Source organism: Alligator mississippiensis, chromosome 10, assembly GCF_030867095.1.
Source record: "Alligator mississippiensis isolate rAllMis1 chromosome 10, rAllMis1, whole genome shotgun sequence".
Lineage (NCBI taxonomy): Eukaryota > Metazoa > Chordata > Crocodylia > Alligatoridae > Alligator > Alligator mississippiensis.
The window spans coordinates 1,092,200-1,107,105 of NC_081833.1; the positions used below are offsets into that span (position 1 = coordinate 1,092,200).

The following is a 14,906-nucleotide window of genomic DNA, read 5'->3' on the forward strand; positions in this document are numbered from 1 at the left end:
AAGGGTAGGACCTGTGGGAGGACGGGAAGAGAGGCAATATCGAGGTAGAAGTTTGTCAAAATAACCATTCTGGAGTAGACAGGTCGGTGCATCTCAGGCCCAGGGCGAGCACCGCGGCTACCTCCTCCAGACAGCACAGCTTGGGCGGTACCACGCGGCTGAAGGTGTGGAGCCAGCCCCGTGTCTCGGCGGCGCTAGGTGCACAATCTCCCCTTTCATCGTGTTCTCCGTGGCAGATCAGGGGTAACGCCGCGCAGCTCCTGACTGGTAAGCCCCCAATGAAGGCTGGAGCGTGCACCGGTGTGTCCACGCGGCCCAGAGCCTTGCATGCTTTCACCGGCAGGCGTGGGAGAGATTTAATAGACAGAGGCAGATAGCTCTATTCTCATCAGTCCGCAAGCTCTTTAATTGGTTAATGATTTACTCCAGATAAACCCCATTTGAGCTCTGTGGTCTGTCATTTCCTCTGCCCCGCCATACCTCAGACATCTCTGGAAGACCCCAGATGAGGACTAACAGGACCCAGGAGCCAGCATGATACACACACACGTGCAGACACGTCTGGGCACCAGGATGCCGCAGTCCATCCCCACGCCGTTACGTCTGCCATGGTTTCAGGCGGGCTCGCTGTGCTGTCCTGGAGCAAAGGAGGTGGGTGTCAATGAACCTGCCCGCATTCAGACACACTCATTTGAGTTGTGTTTTGCAGAGGGGAGCAATTAAAACCTTTACACTCGGCAGGTCGAGCACGGCTCCCTCCCCGACCGACACCTCAACCATACCCAGCTTCCAGAGCCCACCTCCGTCTGCCGTCTTGCCCCTGAAAGCAGGGGCTTCAGGTACGAGCCAATGCCTGGGCAATATTTTATACACACACACACGCATATTTGTGCCTCAACACACACACACACACACACATGCATACACACACACACACGCATATTTGTGCCTCAACACACACACACACACACACGCATACACACACACACGCATATTTGTGCCTCAACACACACACACGCATACACACACACACACGCATATTTGTGCCTCAACACACACACACGCATACACACACACACACACGCATATTTGTGCCTCAACACACACACACACACACACACACGCATATTTGTGCCTCAACACACACACACACACACACACGCATACACACACACGCATATTTGTGCCTCAACACACACACACACACGCATATTTGTGCCTCAACACACACACACACACACGCATACACACACACACACACACGCATATTTGTGCCTCAACACACACACACACACGCATACACACACACACACACGCATATTTGTGCCTCAACACACACACACACACACGCATACACACACACACACACGCGCATATTTGTGCCTCAACACACACACACACACACACACGCGCGCATATATATGTGCCTCAACACACACACACACACACGCACACGCGTATATATGTGCCTCAGCACACACACGTATATATGTGCCTCAGCACACATACACATGCATATACACACACACACCCATATATATGCCTCAGCGCACATACACATGCATATTATTTATTTACATATATACATAATATATATGAATATATGTAATATATGAATATATATAATATATATTTATGTATATTGAGAGATTATATATACATATACATATACATATACATATACATCCATGCACATATAGATCTATCTATCTATCTATCTATCTATCTATCTATCTATCTATCTATCTATCTATCTATCTATCTATCTATCTATCTATCTATCTCTCCATGGAAATAGAGGCCATACCTTTTGAAAACTGTATCACAGCTCTCTATCCTCTCCCCTTTATCATTGTATTTTAACCTACCAGCTGCATATTTAAGAGCAGAGCTAGCAAGATGATCTTACCCTTTTTTATTATTTTCCCTCATGTGCTAAGGGAGGGAATACTGACAGGGACAAGTGACAGCTCGCTAATTATTCCCTTACTGCCACTGCTGTTCTTGTTTTGGACGTGTTGCTCATTTTCCTCTGCTCTTCGCACTGAATAATGCATGGGTCCCTATCAGTATTCATGCAGTACCTTCGGGAACTGCCAGCCTAACTAGCTGATAACTGATTCAGTTTGTAACCGGTGCCTTTGGGAGTTGCAAGGAAAAGTAGCCAAGAACAAATTTAACACTTCTTTCTCATTGCTTCAGAACATCAAGGAGAGGTACAGGATGAGTGCGCACCAAATACATTTGTTGCCTGAAGCTGTTGGAAGTACATAACTAAAGTAAGCACATTTAACCCAGCACAGTGCAGTCTGCAAGGTCAGTGGTCTAACCAGGTGGGAGCAGCCAGGGAGGGGAGCGAGGAGACTCTCGCTCCGTCGTTGGGAAGCACACGATTGCAGCAGATTCCCTCTCCGGAGATGGCAGAAAGGTGCAGAGGAAAAGCCATGTAGCAACCAGCCGCCTTTTGGAGTCGCACACACGGCAGCTGTGCCGCGCTGCACGTGCTGGAGTCTGCTCCAGGGTATCATTGCTGCCATCTCAGTACAAGCACATCTGAACCGCCACCCTGAGCTGGGACCTGTGTCTCAGCCTATAAATGCTCTCTTCCTTCACAGCCAGTGTTAGGAATACCTCCTTCCTTCCTACTGCAAGCTGAAAGCAAACACAGAGGACACAAAAGTAACCTCATCTCCATTAAACATAGACAGGAGAAGGCAGGAAGGCAGGGAAGTGTGTCATCTTCAACCACCTCACATCTGTGCATGGCGAACAGGCACGCCGGAAACTGGCTGAAATGCACCTTTCCCCAAGCCAGGTTTGGTGGCCAGGACTAGAAATGACCCTTTGAGTCCTGATCTGCCCTAGGTGCCCATCACCTCAATAAGAAACGATGAAAAAATAGCACTTGCCACTGTAGGTCTCATCTAATGCTACCCAAACGGGCAAGACATTTCAGTGGCACGCCGGACTGAAGCACACTCAATAGCATACGTGTAAAATCCACAACATTCGACACCGTTTCATCCGTCTGGGTGCTTTTCCCTTTGACACATGCCAGGGGCAAATGCATTTGGAACGGCGGTGAAAAGTCAAAGCCGTCTCTCGTCTGAAGCTGGAGGGGGCAACTCCAGCTGTGGAAAGGGGTTGGGCTAGAGCGATCTCGTACACGTGTCGCCCAACGAACTCGGACCCGACAGAGAAACTGCAAAGTTTCCATGACTTAGTCTGGGAAACATTTAATTAAAATCAGTCCAAATGAACTTTGCCAAGACAAGTTAAGACTTCGCAGCTGGGTAAAGGTGGCTGAGGTGCAATGCAGGACAGGGTAAGGAAAGGCTTGCAACTCAACTCCTTTGCAAGGAAACAGGCCTGGATCACTGCAGTGCTATGGCAGAAGGCAATCCTCATGACATCCCTTTGAATCCAGCACGAGTCAGGTTTAGCTAGATCTGGTGGAACGACAAGTGACCTGGAAACACAGACAAGTTGTGATGCTTCCTGTGTCCCTGGATGGTGCTCAGATACAGCTGTGACGAGGGGAGTGTCTAGTTGAATGGAAGAGGGTCCTCAAGTTCGGACCGCGCAACGTGTACAAGCGCCCCAAGTGCAAACCAGCTCATTTCCTCAATGGCTCATTCTCATCCCAACCATGAGCCATGGGGGTTTCCATCATGTTCTTGCAAGGTTTTCACAAAGGTCTTGGCATGCTAGTGCCAGGAGGGAAGAGTACCAGGTGACTGCCCCCTGCAAAGGTTTGAACCAGATACGCACCGATGCCCGACAGCCTCAGACGTGGATTGCTAGCCCACCGCCCACATTTACAGGAGATGCTAGCAATCTGCATTCAGCCCGTCTGCTGAAGCACAGGGCTGCATGGCCAGAACGGGTGACATCTTCCACGGGAAGGAGGGGGGAGTCGAACAGTGCTGATCTCTTTATCATGGAGCCTGCAATTACCGAAGAAATAGCATGTCTACGAGACGTGAACTACACTTGCCATCAAGGGATTTCCAATTTTGTATTATTATTCTTTGCCCCTAGTGTTCCTAGAGAAGTTTGGCTTCAGTTGTAACGTACATATTGTTAACTTGGCAATGTCACTCGTGTTCCTGTATCACTGAACATTTTCCCCAGCCATGCTAGGCCTCTGAAAGACATTCACCAACGTCTGTGGTGTCTCTAGGGAGTCTCTGGGAAGACAAGAAGAAAAGCCTCGAGACACTGTATGTCAGTCTATCTTTCACTATAATTATCTTTATTGATTGGGGAATCATTTGCATTTCCATATCTCCAAGTTTCCTGTAAGCGCTACTGTTTAGATGTGTTCACGGATCAGATTTCAAGAGAATTTGTCCCAGAAAAAGTCCTATTATATATAAACTATATGCAAATTCACAAGAGGCAGAGATGAGGAGGCTTTCGAACAAGAAAGAACATCAGGGCTGGTGTTATCGATAGAAGTGGAGACCATGTCACAACGCTGCCATTCCCCTCCGCCTGCCCATGCTGCCCTTTGCATGCACGCTGTGCAGGCGTGCTACACTTGGAAAAGTCCAGTAACTCCTCAGAAGAAAATCCTAAGACAGGAGGAGGCTGCCCATGTGGCTAGCATGCTCCTTTCCTCTAGGTTAGCAGCCTTTCCCCCGGGAAGATTTTCCACTGTAAAGAAAAACCAGATCTGCAAGCATGCTTGCCTAACTCTGCTTTAAAGACAGCTGAGAATAGCTCCTCTGCAAGTGTGCCACCCCCGTGCATAACCGCCTTCTGCATATAAGAAGTTTCTCTTGTCCTTTCAGTGGATCCCGGTGGGATTATTGCTCTGCTCCTCTGTTCTTGTCCTCTGGAGTCTCAACTGGCCTGGACACAAAAATGTCTCTGTTTCACAAAGTCTTGCTGGTTCTTGTAGGATAAAGGTCTCGTGGTGGCTGGGGTGGTCCAGGGAGCGTGCGAAGCAGCAAGGCTTGGGGGAAGGCAATATCTTTTCTCAAATGAGAAGGAGCCCTGACGGGCCAGGTGGCACAGCCGCATGCAGGGAGTGAACGCAGCTGCGCAGGTACGACGCCACGCGGAAAGAGGGCGAGCAGAGGCTGGTAGCCTCCGTTTTCGATAGGGATCGACGACTGACTTTGGGAACAGCTACCGAGCATCGAAAGCGAATGCTGAACATCAATACCTGTGATGTCTGTCCCTCCTGACAACATGTCAGGCTCCAAAGCAATATTTTAAGGCAGCAGGATGGTGTTTTTCCCCAGTTCCTCTGTGATTATGTACTGCTACAGCATTTGTGCAATATTTGGCTTCCCGAATGAACTAGAAGACCATCATTATATCTGTCAGCATTAATTAAAATTGTCTGGGAGTCCCAGCCTTCCAGTCCAATAACAGCTAGCTTCAAGGAATATCTCGGTGGGAATATTGCAGGAAGGTCTGTCTGGGGGGGCTGGGGTCCCTGCTCTGGACTATACCGCTGCCGGTTCATAACCGCTCATACTGCTGCCCATCACCATAGCATTGGAGTACTTTCCATACAAACCATCCATAGCAAAGGCAAAGTCCCCACGGGATTTCATGGAGTCTCTGGCACTTCCTCTGGAGGTGGGAAAGAAAGCTGCATTTAAGGTAGAGTTTGTACATTTGATTTTCTGCCCCCTAAAATACAGTTGAACTCTTTCAGATTTGTTTCTGGAGGGATGCCCTCTAGAAGAGGGAGCATAACATGAACCTCATCTATATGGTGGGAAGACCTTGCCCAAGTATAGACTCTTTCTCAGGCATCAGGACTGTCTGCCAACAAGACAGCACATGCCAGCTGGGCGGTTGGGACCCCGAGGTCCCTGTGGGCAGACCCCCAAGGAGCTGGGATCTAGCTGTGCAGGGCTCACTGCAACGTCCCACTTCTAGACGAGCCTCCCAGAGCAGGAGAGCAGCTTTCCGGCACGTCTGACCGAGATGCAAGCATATTTTATTTTGTTACTACATGGTAACCTCTGCGAGGCTCGGGACACCCTTGGTGCAGTCTCAGTAGGCAGAGCAAGGGGCCCTTAGAGACTAACTGGTTCAGAGAGGCACGAGCTTTTGTAGGCAACTGTGTACATCATCAGATGCTACGAATGGGTCTCCACATTTTCTTGCAAGTCTGCTCACTTGAGTCTGGTGCACTGGGCTGCAGCCCATGGAAGACCATGCCTCTTGGACCCAATTAGTCTCTATGGCTAGGGACAGATGCTCCAAAAGCCCAAGGAGGAATCGGTTTCGGTTGCGTGGTTTTCTGTAAGGGGCATAGATGAGGTTGGTAGCAAACAGAGCACACGCTTGGTTTTGTGGGGGCAACTCTTAGGCTGGGTTCCACCATTTTTAAACCAGTCTGTGTGTGCCCAACTTGTTCTGGTACAGGTATAGACTGGTTTTGTGTGCCAAACATCTACTCTGGTACAGGTATAGACCCATTTCCGATCACTTATACTGGTAAAAATGTCACAACTAAAGTGCTGTCCTGCCTTCTGCCTCTCGTAAACCATTGTGGATTCATTCTCGTTGAAGCCGGGCCCTGGCTTTGCAACCTGCCCAGTCTGGGGGGAGCCAGTCCATTAAAAAGGGGGCTGACTCTCCCGTTGCAGAGCGGTGCATGGGTTTTTACTGCCCATAGCTGCCCCTCTTCATGAAACAGCACAAAATATGCTTTTTCCTTCTGCAGATTTGTGATCCACAGCACTCCTGGGCCAGCATAGGGCTGCCTGCTGTGCTTTCAAGATGCCTCATCTACAAGGCTCTGCTTCTTGGGGCTGTTTCTAGGATGAATACTGCTCAGGGAGCAAAGGAGAACAGCAATGCTGCGAAACGTCTGTAAAAAAAGCCCTCGGTGTCTCTACGAGTGTCACCTCCTAGCTATAAAAATATTAATTATATTTCCTCTACAACTCCTAATGAGAGACTATTTGGCAAACATTAGCAGGTAACTAGTCAAACATAACATACTGTATAGGTCTGGGGCTTTTTAAATTAAATTCTCTCTCTATTTAAGTGCCCCGGAGTGCCGCCCCTCTGGCATGCCCAGATAAAAGCCCATAATCGTCAATGGAGTGGAATGACATGCATTGTGGATTCCCCCCTTCGCTGGTTCCCGGCTAAATAAAAATATTGTCAATACGTTGCCATGGGGAATGCAAACGTCCCCAGGTGGAGCATCCGTGTCAGCGGCTGCGGGGCTGGTTCAGCTTCCGTCTTCATTATTTGCAGCCTTTCTAACCAGGGTTTCATTTCCCGGCTTCAACTTTGTTTCGTTAAACCGCCCGATGGTTTCGACCTGGGCAGGCCGGTTCGCCGCGCGGGTGGGGACTCGGGCTGGCTGCCGAGAGCAAGGCACCTGCGGGACCAGAGATGGGAAACGCTACCACGGACGCTTGCTCCGCTCTCGCCATGCGTGGGACCACAGCCTGCTGCTCAAGCCGGGGCTCGTGATGGTTACGCATGCAGAGCCAACCTGGTAAGGCAACAAGTCAGAAAATGCATGGGGATCCAGGATCTCCACGTCCTACCTCTAATGGCTAGAATACTATCAGGAGGAATAGAAAAACCTTGGGATCTTGTAAGGGTAGATCCCAAACTGGAGCAGAGCATCATCTGGGTTTCTACACGGGGGCTTGGAAGGAGTTTGGCACCCTGAACCCGTTCCCCAAGGGGCACGAGTGACCGTGTCCGGGGGTCATGGTTAACTCAAGGGCGTAGGGAGGAGAGGACTGCTTTGGGCCGGTGTAGAGTCACAGCCTGGGAAAAAGGCCTTGTGCACACGTTGAGGTCCACAGAGGAGGAGAAAAGGCCAATGAAAATCCTAACAGTGGCCCTTGCAGACACTTCAGGGACCCAGCTTCCAAGCCCAGATGGAGGAGGACTATTACAAGGCAGAGACTTGGACCAAGAGCATCGGCTTCACCACCACCGAGTTTAAAAAGTCCTCATGTGCAAAGGCAGAGACCTGCTGCAGGCCCTCCTTGGCGAGGAGGTATTTGATGCTCTGGCTCACGTGGTGGCTCCTCGCTGCAGTCTGGCCAGTCTCGAGGGCGAATGAAAGATTTCATAGGCAAAGCAGCTCCGATGGCTTTCAGGAGGGTTAGACGAAGGCACCACCCACCCACGTCTCGCCCTGACCCCAGTCTTGGGAGGACTGCCGTGGTCATTAAGTGACACCCGGGAGCATTGCAAACCCAGGTCTAACACATCGGTCTATCCCACCATCCTGCAAGCTTCAGGACCCTCCTTTCAATGGAGCAATAACTAATGGAAGAAGCAGTCTGCTACCCCAACGCAGAGGTGCTCCTCATCCATCTCATCCCAGCACTGACCTGGGCTGCCCCTGCTCGGTTTGCAAGATAGAAGAGGATCGCTGGACACCGTGGTATGGCTAAAGGCCTTATTGCTTCTACAGCAAAGTATGTTCAAAAGCTCCTTCTTCCCACGTCAGTCGTGTGAGGACAGTCATTGCACACAGCCCAAAAGCCAGACGTGCTTGGCATATGTTAGCGAGGGTTGCATCACAAGAAAGCCCAGCTCTCACCCTACAGACACAGCCCCCGCAGGTCTGCGGGATGCCCCCTTCAGAGCTCAGCCCCCGTGCTCATCATGTCCTGCATTCACAAGGCATCCCACAAAACAGGAAGCTCTCTCCAAAGCAAAAGGTGAAAAACCTAGATATTGGGGGGGAAAGGGGCATCTTGGAAATCTGGCCCATTTCATCTGCAAAAGTTATTGGCGTAGCTCGTAGTGAACGAGGGAGGCATTTCAGGGAAAAGAGTTAGAGGGGAGAACAAACAAGACCAGGTTCCTCTCTTTTCCCCGGCACGCACGGAAAGGTACCTTAGCCTCTTTCACTTTGCCAAAGGCAAAAATTAACCTCATGCAGCTGCACACGAGCAACGCCATTCCTACGCCCCAGGTCGACTTGCGATTCCAGGCGTGAGCTCGACTAACAAGCACATCAAGAGGCAGTAAAAGCAGCAGCGCAGTTTGTTACCGCTTTGCAGAGCGTGTTACCTTTGGGTCAGGGAGAAAAATTCAGACGTGTAATCTGGATTTATGTATTTTTGATCTGGAGCTACTCAGAGCTGTCCTCTTAGCAGGCATGAGCATTAGCCTCCCGTTATATCGCTGCGCGCGCTCGCCTCGGGACGCACGCGGCGTTGTAGGGCCCCGACGCGCAGAGCACACGTGAGCATCAGGAGGAGCAAGGTCTCACAGGAATGGGCTCTTTACACCAAGCCCACTGTTTGCTTTGATTTATTCCGGGTCGGTTTATTCATTCTCTATAAAGCTTTGAAATCAGTGCGACCAAATCAGGAGGAGGACGGGGTCTCGAGATAAAGTGAATACCTTGCCTAGGGAGACCTAACAAGTCCCTTTCCTTGCTTTTACTGGTTCATTCTTTCTGGTGAAAAAGACTGGGCATATCTAATTCAGTGTTGTTATGAATCCCATATGTGGTTTATGGACGGAGGAAAAAGCAGTAATTAAGTGCAGTTGTGACTTAAAAGAACCGAGGGCATATGTTTCTCTCTCTCTTGCCTAATATCTGGCAAGTGCCTTGTGTACCGACAGTCGTCTGCCTCTCCAATTCAGCTGAATAGGAAGTTTCTCTAAACAAATAAAAATGAATATGTACCGGCTCTCTGTCCCCCCAGGAGTGGGCAGCAGCTCCCGGTCCGGGGCTGCACCCTGGGGACTGCCACAATCAGATTTTGTAGGATGCCTTTTGTCTTGCAAAGGCTTCTGTACCACGAAGTACCTGCCAGAGCCCACACACGCAGCTGCGGCTTTCCCAGGCGTGAACCACAATAGATTTGTGGAAGTTAAAAAACAACAACAAAACCCCCAACAACTCTAAACCTAGGCTTAAAGACAAGACCAACAACTGGGTATGTGATGGCTGGAGAAAGGCAGCTAAGTGGGGATGCTCTTCTTGCCTAAAAGCACAGGAAAGATTTGATAGTGCAAGCGGGGGAGCCTGCGCTCGAGCTCTAGGCTGGGCAGCATTAAGTCACGGCACGCACAGCTTCCCTTTGCTTTTCCACACCCCACGTTGCCCCGGCCTACAGCATTTCACAACCCGGTGAATTTGGAGCCGTCTCAAAAGCAGATGCCTCCCTGTGCACAGCACCTTTGCAGCTGGATTAGGGCTCTGCATGCTCAATTAGTGCCTCATGCATGCAACTTGCTGAACATTAGCACTGCTTCCCAGGCTGTGCAGCCCCCCTGCTTTCTTGCTAGCACGTTATTTCTGCTTTCCCACAGCCCAGCATCCTAGCCCAGAAGGGAGCTGCTCCTTTAATGCTTTCTCAGGCACGCTGTGGAGGTGCTGCTGGTAATTATCTGCAGGCAGCAGCAGGAGCAGAAACCCTTTCCAGACTCCGGGAGAGAAAGGTCAAGCTGCTCCTTTTTTAAGGGATAAAGGACCCCGGGCTTCAGCTATGCCTCTTATTTGCCTTTCCCTGTATAGTGTTACAGGATAATTATTCCTGCAGCAGGGTTGAGCCCTTGAGAGTGCTTCACTTCTTGTCCCTCTTCACCTCTGTGCAGGGAATAATACTTCATATCCCCAGCCCCACAAGCTCCTCTAGAGACAGGCCCCTCAACGCTTCACATAGGCACAGAAAAGTGTCTGTTCAGAGCATCTACAGAGCAAGGCTCCAAGATCAGCGGCTCAGCTCAGCTCATCTCTGCTTCCCCAAGCGCTGCAAGCCCCCCTTGAGCTCCAAGTAGTTTTCTATAAGAAAAGCTATCCTTTATTTTCTAGCAATTGTGCCCTGCTGAGCTGAACATCACCTATCACCACCACATTTTGGCATCAACTGAATTGTGTAGGCACTACTGCTTTATACCTGCTGGGGTGGGAGGTGGGGCTTACCCCTGCTTTCTGGTTCCTGATAGGCTGTTGCACACCAGACCAGGTGACCCAGATTTCAGGATAAAAGGGTTTCGAGTGCCCTCAGATCAGCTTTTTCTTTTGGAAAAGGAGGTTGCTGAAGGTGGCTCTGGAGCTGGGGAGGGATTTTTATTTTATTGTTTTTACTTGTAGCCTGTTTCTTTGAGAGGCTGCCCTGGGTAGGGCTGTGTGCAGGCTGGAGCTCTGTTGCTGCTTCTAGAGCCTCTGGCAATTGCTTTCTGCAGCCCAAGGCTGGCTGATCACAGGGCTGATGCAGCATAGAGGGTATCCTGGGGAAGGCAGGAGACTCCTTACTTGCTTTGGGCCCTAAATAGGGGAATAGAAGCAGTGTTGCACAAGCACAGGCACTTTATCTAGTGGTAATACTCAGGTCACTGGAGCTATGGATATGGGTCTGTCCTGCAACGTTTCCCACAGCTGTGGGGGTAGGGACTTCTGCTGGTCCTTGCTCCTGACCTAGAGAGCCCAGGGTCCTGTACACCCCTTTGTGTTCCTAGATAAAGCAAACAAGGTTATTTGGATAGATGTGGTATCTTTTATTAGATCAATTAAATAGCTGGAAAAATTGTTCTCTGCAAGCTTTTGGGCACAAACGCCCTTCTTTGGGCAGAGGGAGAGTCTGCCTGAAGAAGGGTATTTGTGCCCAAAAGCTTGCAAAGAACGATACTTCCGGCTATGTAGTCAGTCTAATAAAACAGATCACATTTACTTAAATTAGACTGACTACATAGTTGGAAAAATTGTTCTTTGCAAGCTTTTGGGCACAAACACCCTTCTTCAGGCAGACTCTCCCTCTGCCCGAAGAAGAGCGTTTGTGCCCGAAAGCTTGCAAAGAACACTTTTTTCCAACTACTTAGTTAGTCTAATAAAAGATATCCCATCTACCCAAAGACCCTATGTCCTTAGACCAACATGGGTACAACCAGCACCCCCAAAACATGGTAGATAAAGCAAAGTCTCTCTTCAGCACAGCTAGGGAGCCTGGGAGAGGACTAAAGCTGCTCTGCCCATAAGCCTGCACAGGTGATACCAGGCCACAACTTTTGCCTGCCACCTCACAGAAAACTTTAATCCACTCGTAAGCAAAGCCCTTGAAATGAAAAACCACCTCTGCTCAATGCTCCCTTCCACCTTGTCCAGGAGACACGGAGGAGCTGGAGACCGAGCCCAGCACATGATAACCTCCGCTCCATGTATTTTGACTATGTCGCTAGTAGCTTTGCATTCCCACACATCCCTCCCTCCCCTGTTTTCCTTGTTATTCTCTCCATCTAGAGGATCATTTTTCAGACAGCCCCAGTGCTTTGCCCTGCAGTCAGACTATTTAGTCTGGTTTTGGTGACCCTGTCTGACTGTTCACGAATAAGCTCTCAGGTTTCTCTTTTCTCTTGCAATCACCACACTTCTTTCTCTCGCTCTCTTTTTTTTTTCCTAACAAATACATACCTTCAAGACCGTAGCCTTTCAAAAGGACTTAAGGTGGTCTCATTCTCCCTCTTTTTTGCACCGAGAAAAATACTTAGAATAGTGCTAGGATTTGCATTCTTTTATAATTGAGCTGTACGGGGTATTAACTTCTGTCTAAGTCTCTTGCAATGGTCATTCGGAGCAAATATTTACTGCCCCCCTCCAGCCCCGTGAAATTTATGGGTAGCATTGATTCTTGAGATAGATAGAGGTGCTGTTAGTCGTCTTTGGAGACAAGATGATATCATGTTTGTCTTCACGAGCGGGCTCTGATAAAGCCCACTGTGTTTCAGATGCTAATTCGGAAAGCTTCCCCCCCCACCCCCCCAAAAAAAATTCCCATAAGCTCTTCTCTTTGTGCTGTTCAGCCATTGTCCGTAGCCCCTAGCAAGAGTTTGCATTGTGCGCGCCGTGCAGAGTCAGCAGAAAGAAGTGTTCCCGGCTCCAAATAGATGTCTATGACTATTCACCAGTTAATTTTGTTTTAATTGCTACGCGCGAGTCAAAGTAGCTGATCGCTCATCATGGATTTAACATCCTAGGCGCTATTCTACTAGCTTTATAAAAAAAAAAACCAAAACAATGCACCGAAAGAATTCAAATATTTCTGGAAGAATTGGGTTCCTGAAAGGGTTAAAGAGGCAGGCTAGCTTTTCTTCATAAATAATAAGAAAAGACTATATTTTAAAAAAGGGTAAAATACAAGTGAGTGATGCCACATCATATAAAATCTCTAGAGCCTCACACTCCAACCTATAAAAGTGCTGACTGTGACAAGCTGGTGGGAGCCTTCATATTGATCAGGAAATAAAAGATAAGCAGTGCATGCTGTTTTGCTTGAGTGCACCAAGATATTCACATTCATGCCAGTGCCATACGGGCCTCTGCATTTTTTCGGCCTACCACAACATGCAGTCCTTGGGAACTCAACTGCTGCATTTAATAGTCTGCACTAATTAGCTATTTATGAGTCGGGTTTTATTGGTTGGCTGGGGCCTGGACTTTTAAAAGGGTCTGAGAGTTCGGCGCTCAACCGTCACGGCTGCCGTTTGGGATCCCAGGGCCTCGCGGCTGGCAGGGATCTGAAAATGATCCCTGTTTTGGTAGACCTAGATTTGACGCGCTTGCTCCATCCCTGTGCCCGTGCGGGAAGTCCGTTCACAGCGTTTCGTGGCTTGTGGTAGGGAAAAGGTTGCTTTCTTCTTCCTTGGCGTTGTAGGACGCGGGTGTCATGGCCACGGTTTTAACGTGCAGTGCTAAAAGTGGGGCGACAAGGGACGTGGTGACTTCCTAGGGAGATGGGCTCTTTTTACAGAGGCACCTGGTAGGAAAACAGCAGCAAATGCCTTTTCATTTCTTGACTGTTCCTGCGAAACCCAATCTCCTCCAGCCCCTTCCACCCCACCACCTAGAAAGCCTTTCAAGTGGAACAGCCTGCAGCTATTACAATAAACACCTCAGCCGCAACCTGTCTCTCATTTGCATATGAGCAGCCTTAATTTTGATGAGATATGCAAATGTATGCAAAATGAAATTCATCTCATAATGACACAAGGCGATTAAACAATTTTTATGCTTAAATATTCTGTTTAATGAAATCAAACAGACCCGTGCGTGTGACAAATTCGCCTCAGCATGGAGAAATTAGTGGATATCAAAAAACTAACACAGAATCCCAAGCACAGCGCGCGCTGCGCTGGGCATTGCAATCGCCTCTTTGGCGTGAAAAATAAGCCGTGTTTTCTGATAACCAAAGGAACTGGAAATTATATTATGGGGAGCTGCTAAAATAAGTTTCAAGGCCAGGCACTTTGTTTCCCGCTCTCCGAACGAGCCCCGTGCTCGGTTGCGCCATGACCATCTTTTATTTATGTTCCAGATGTAATATCGAGTCCGCCCAGGCTGCAGATTGTATTTAGATAGTTCTGCTTAAATGAGGAGGCAATACCACATCAGCTCTGTGCAATGGTGAACAATGCATCCTTCGGGGACCCGGCGCTGGGCCCGCAGCGCACTTGTCTGGCGGTGCCATCCTGCGGCGCTGCCCATGCGCGCGGGACCCCGGTGGCACGCTGCTGGCAGCCGCTCGGCTCGCCCCAAGTCCGTTCTCGGTGTCAGCCGCTATGAGCTGCTGTTTGCTTTAATTATGTTCCTGTTTGCTAGTGCTGCATAGATTTGTTTTATTAGATACAGGAGTATAAAGCAGTGAGCTTGGACATGCCTCCCCCTACACTTCAGCACTCTATTTAAAGCTTATGACAGACTCATTAAATGTTTCCTTTGCATTTTTCTGCAGCCTGATGATGTTCTCCAGCCTAACCTCCCACATGAGAGCATCCAGCTATAGGCTGTGCCGATGACAAGTCTTCCTCCTGAGACCGACAGACGGGGCTACCCGCTGGCTCCCACCTCCCACACCCCGCCACGGGCCATCCGTGGGTCTGGGGCCTCAGGGATACGTTTGGATGGCACAGACTGAATTGCACCTTGCAGCTGGTGTAAGACT

General features: G+C 49.4%; 1 long non-coding RNA gene across 1 annotated transcript in view; it reads right to left on the reverse strand.

Moving 5' to 3' along the window:
- Nucleotides 1–408: 408 nt before the first annotated feature.
- Nucleotides 409–14,906, reverse strand: part of LOC109284525 (uncharacterized) — a 36,411-nt gene continuing 21,913 nt past the window's right edge. The window contains exon 3 of the long non-coding RNA XR_002092011.2: nucleotides 409–637. This is a non-coding gene — a long non-coding RNA (uncharacterized LOC109284525). The remainder of the gene's footprint in view (nucleotides 638–14,906) is intronic.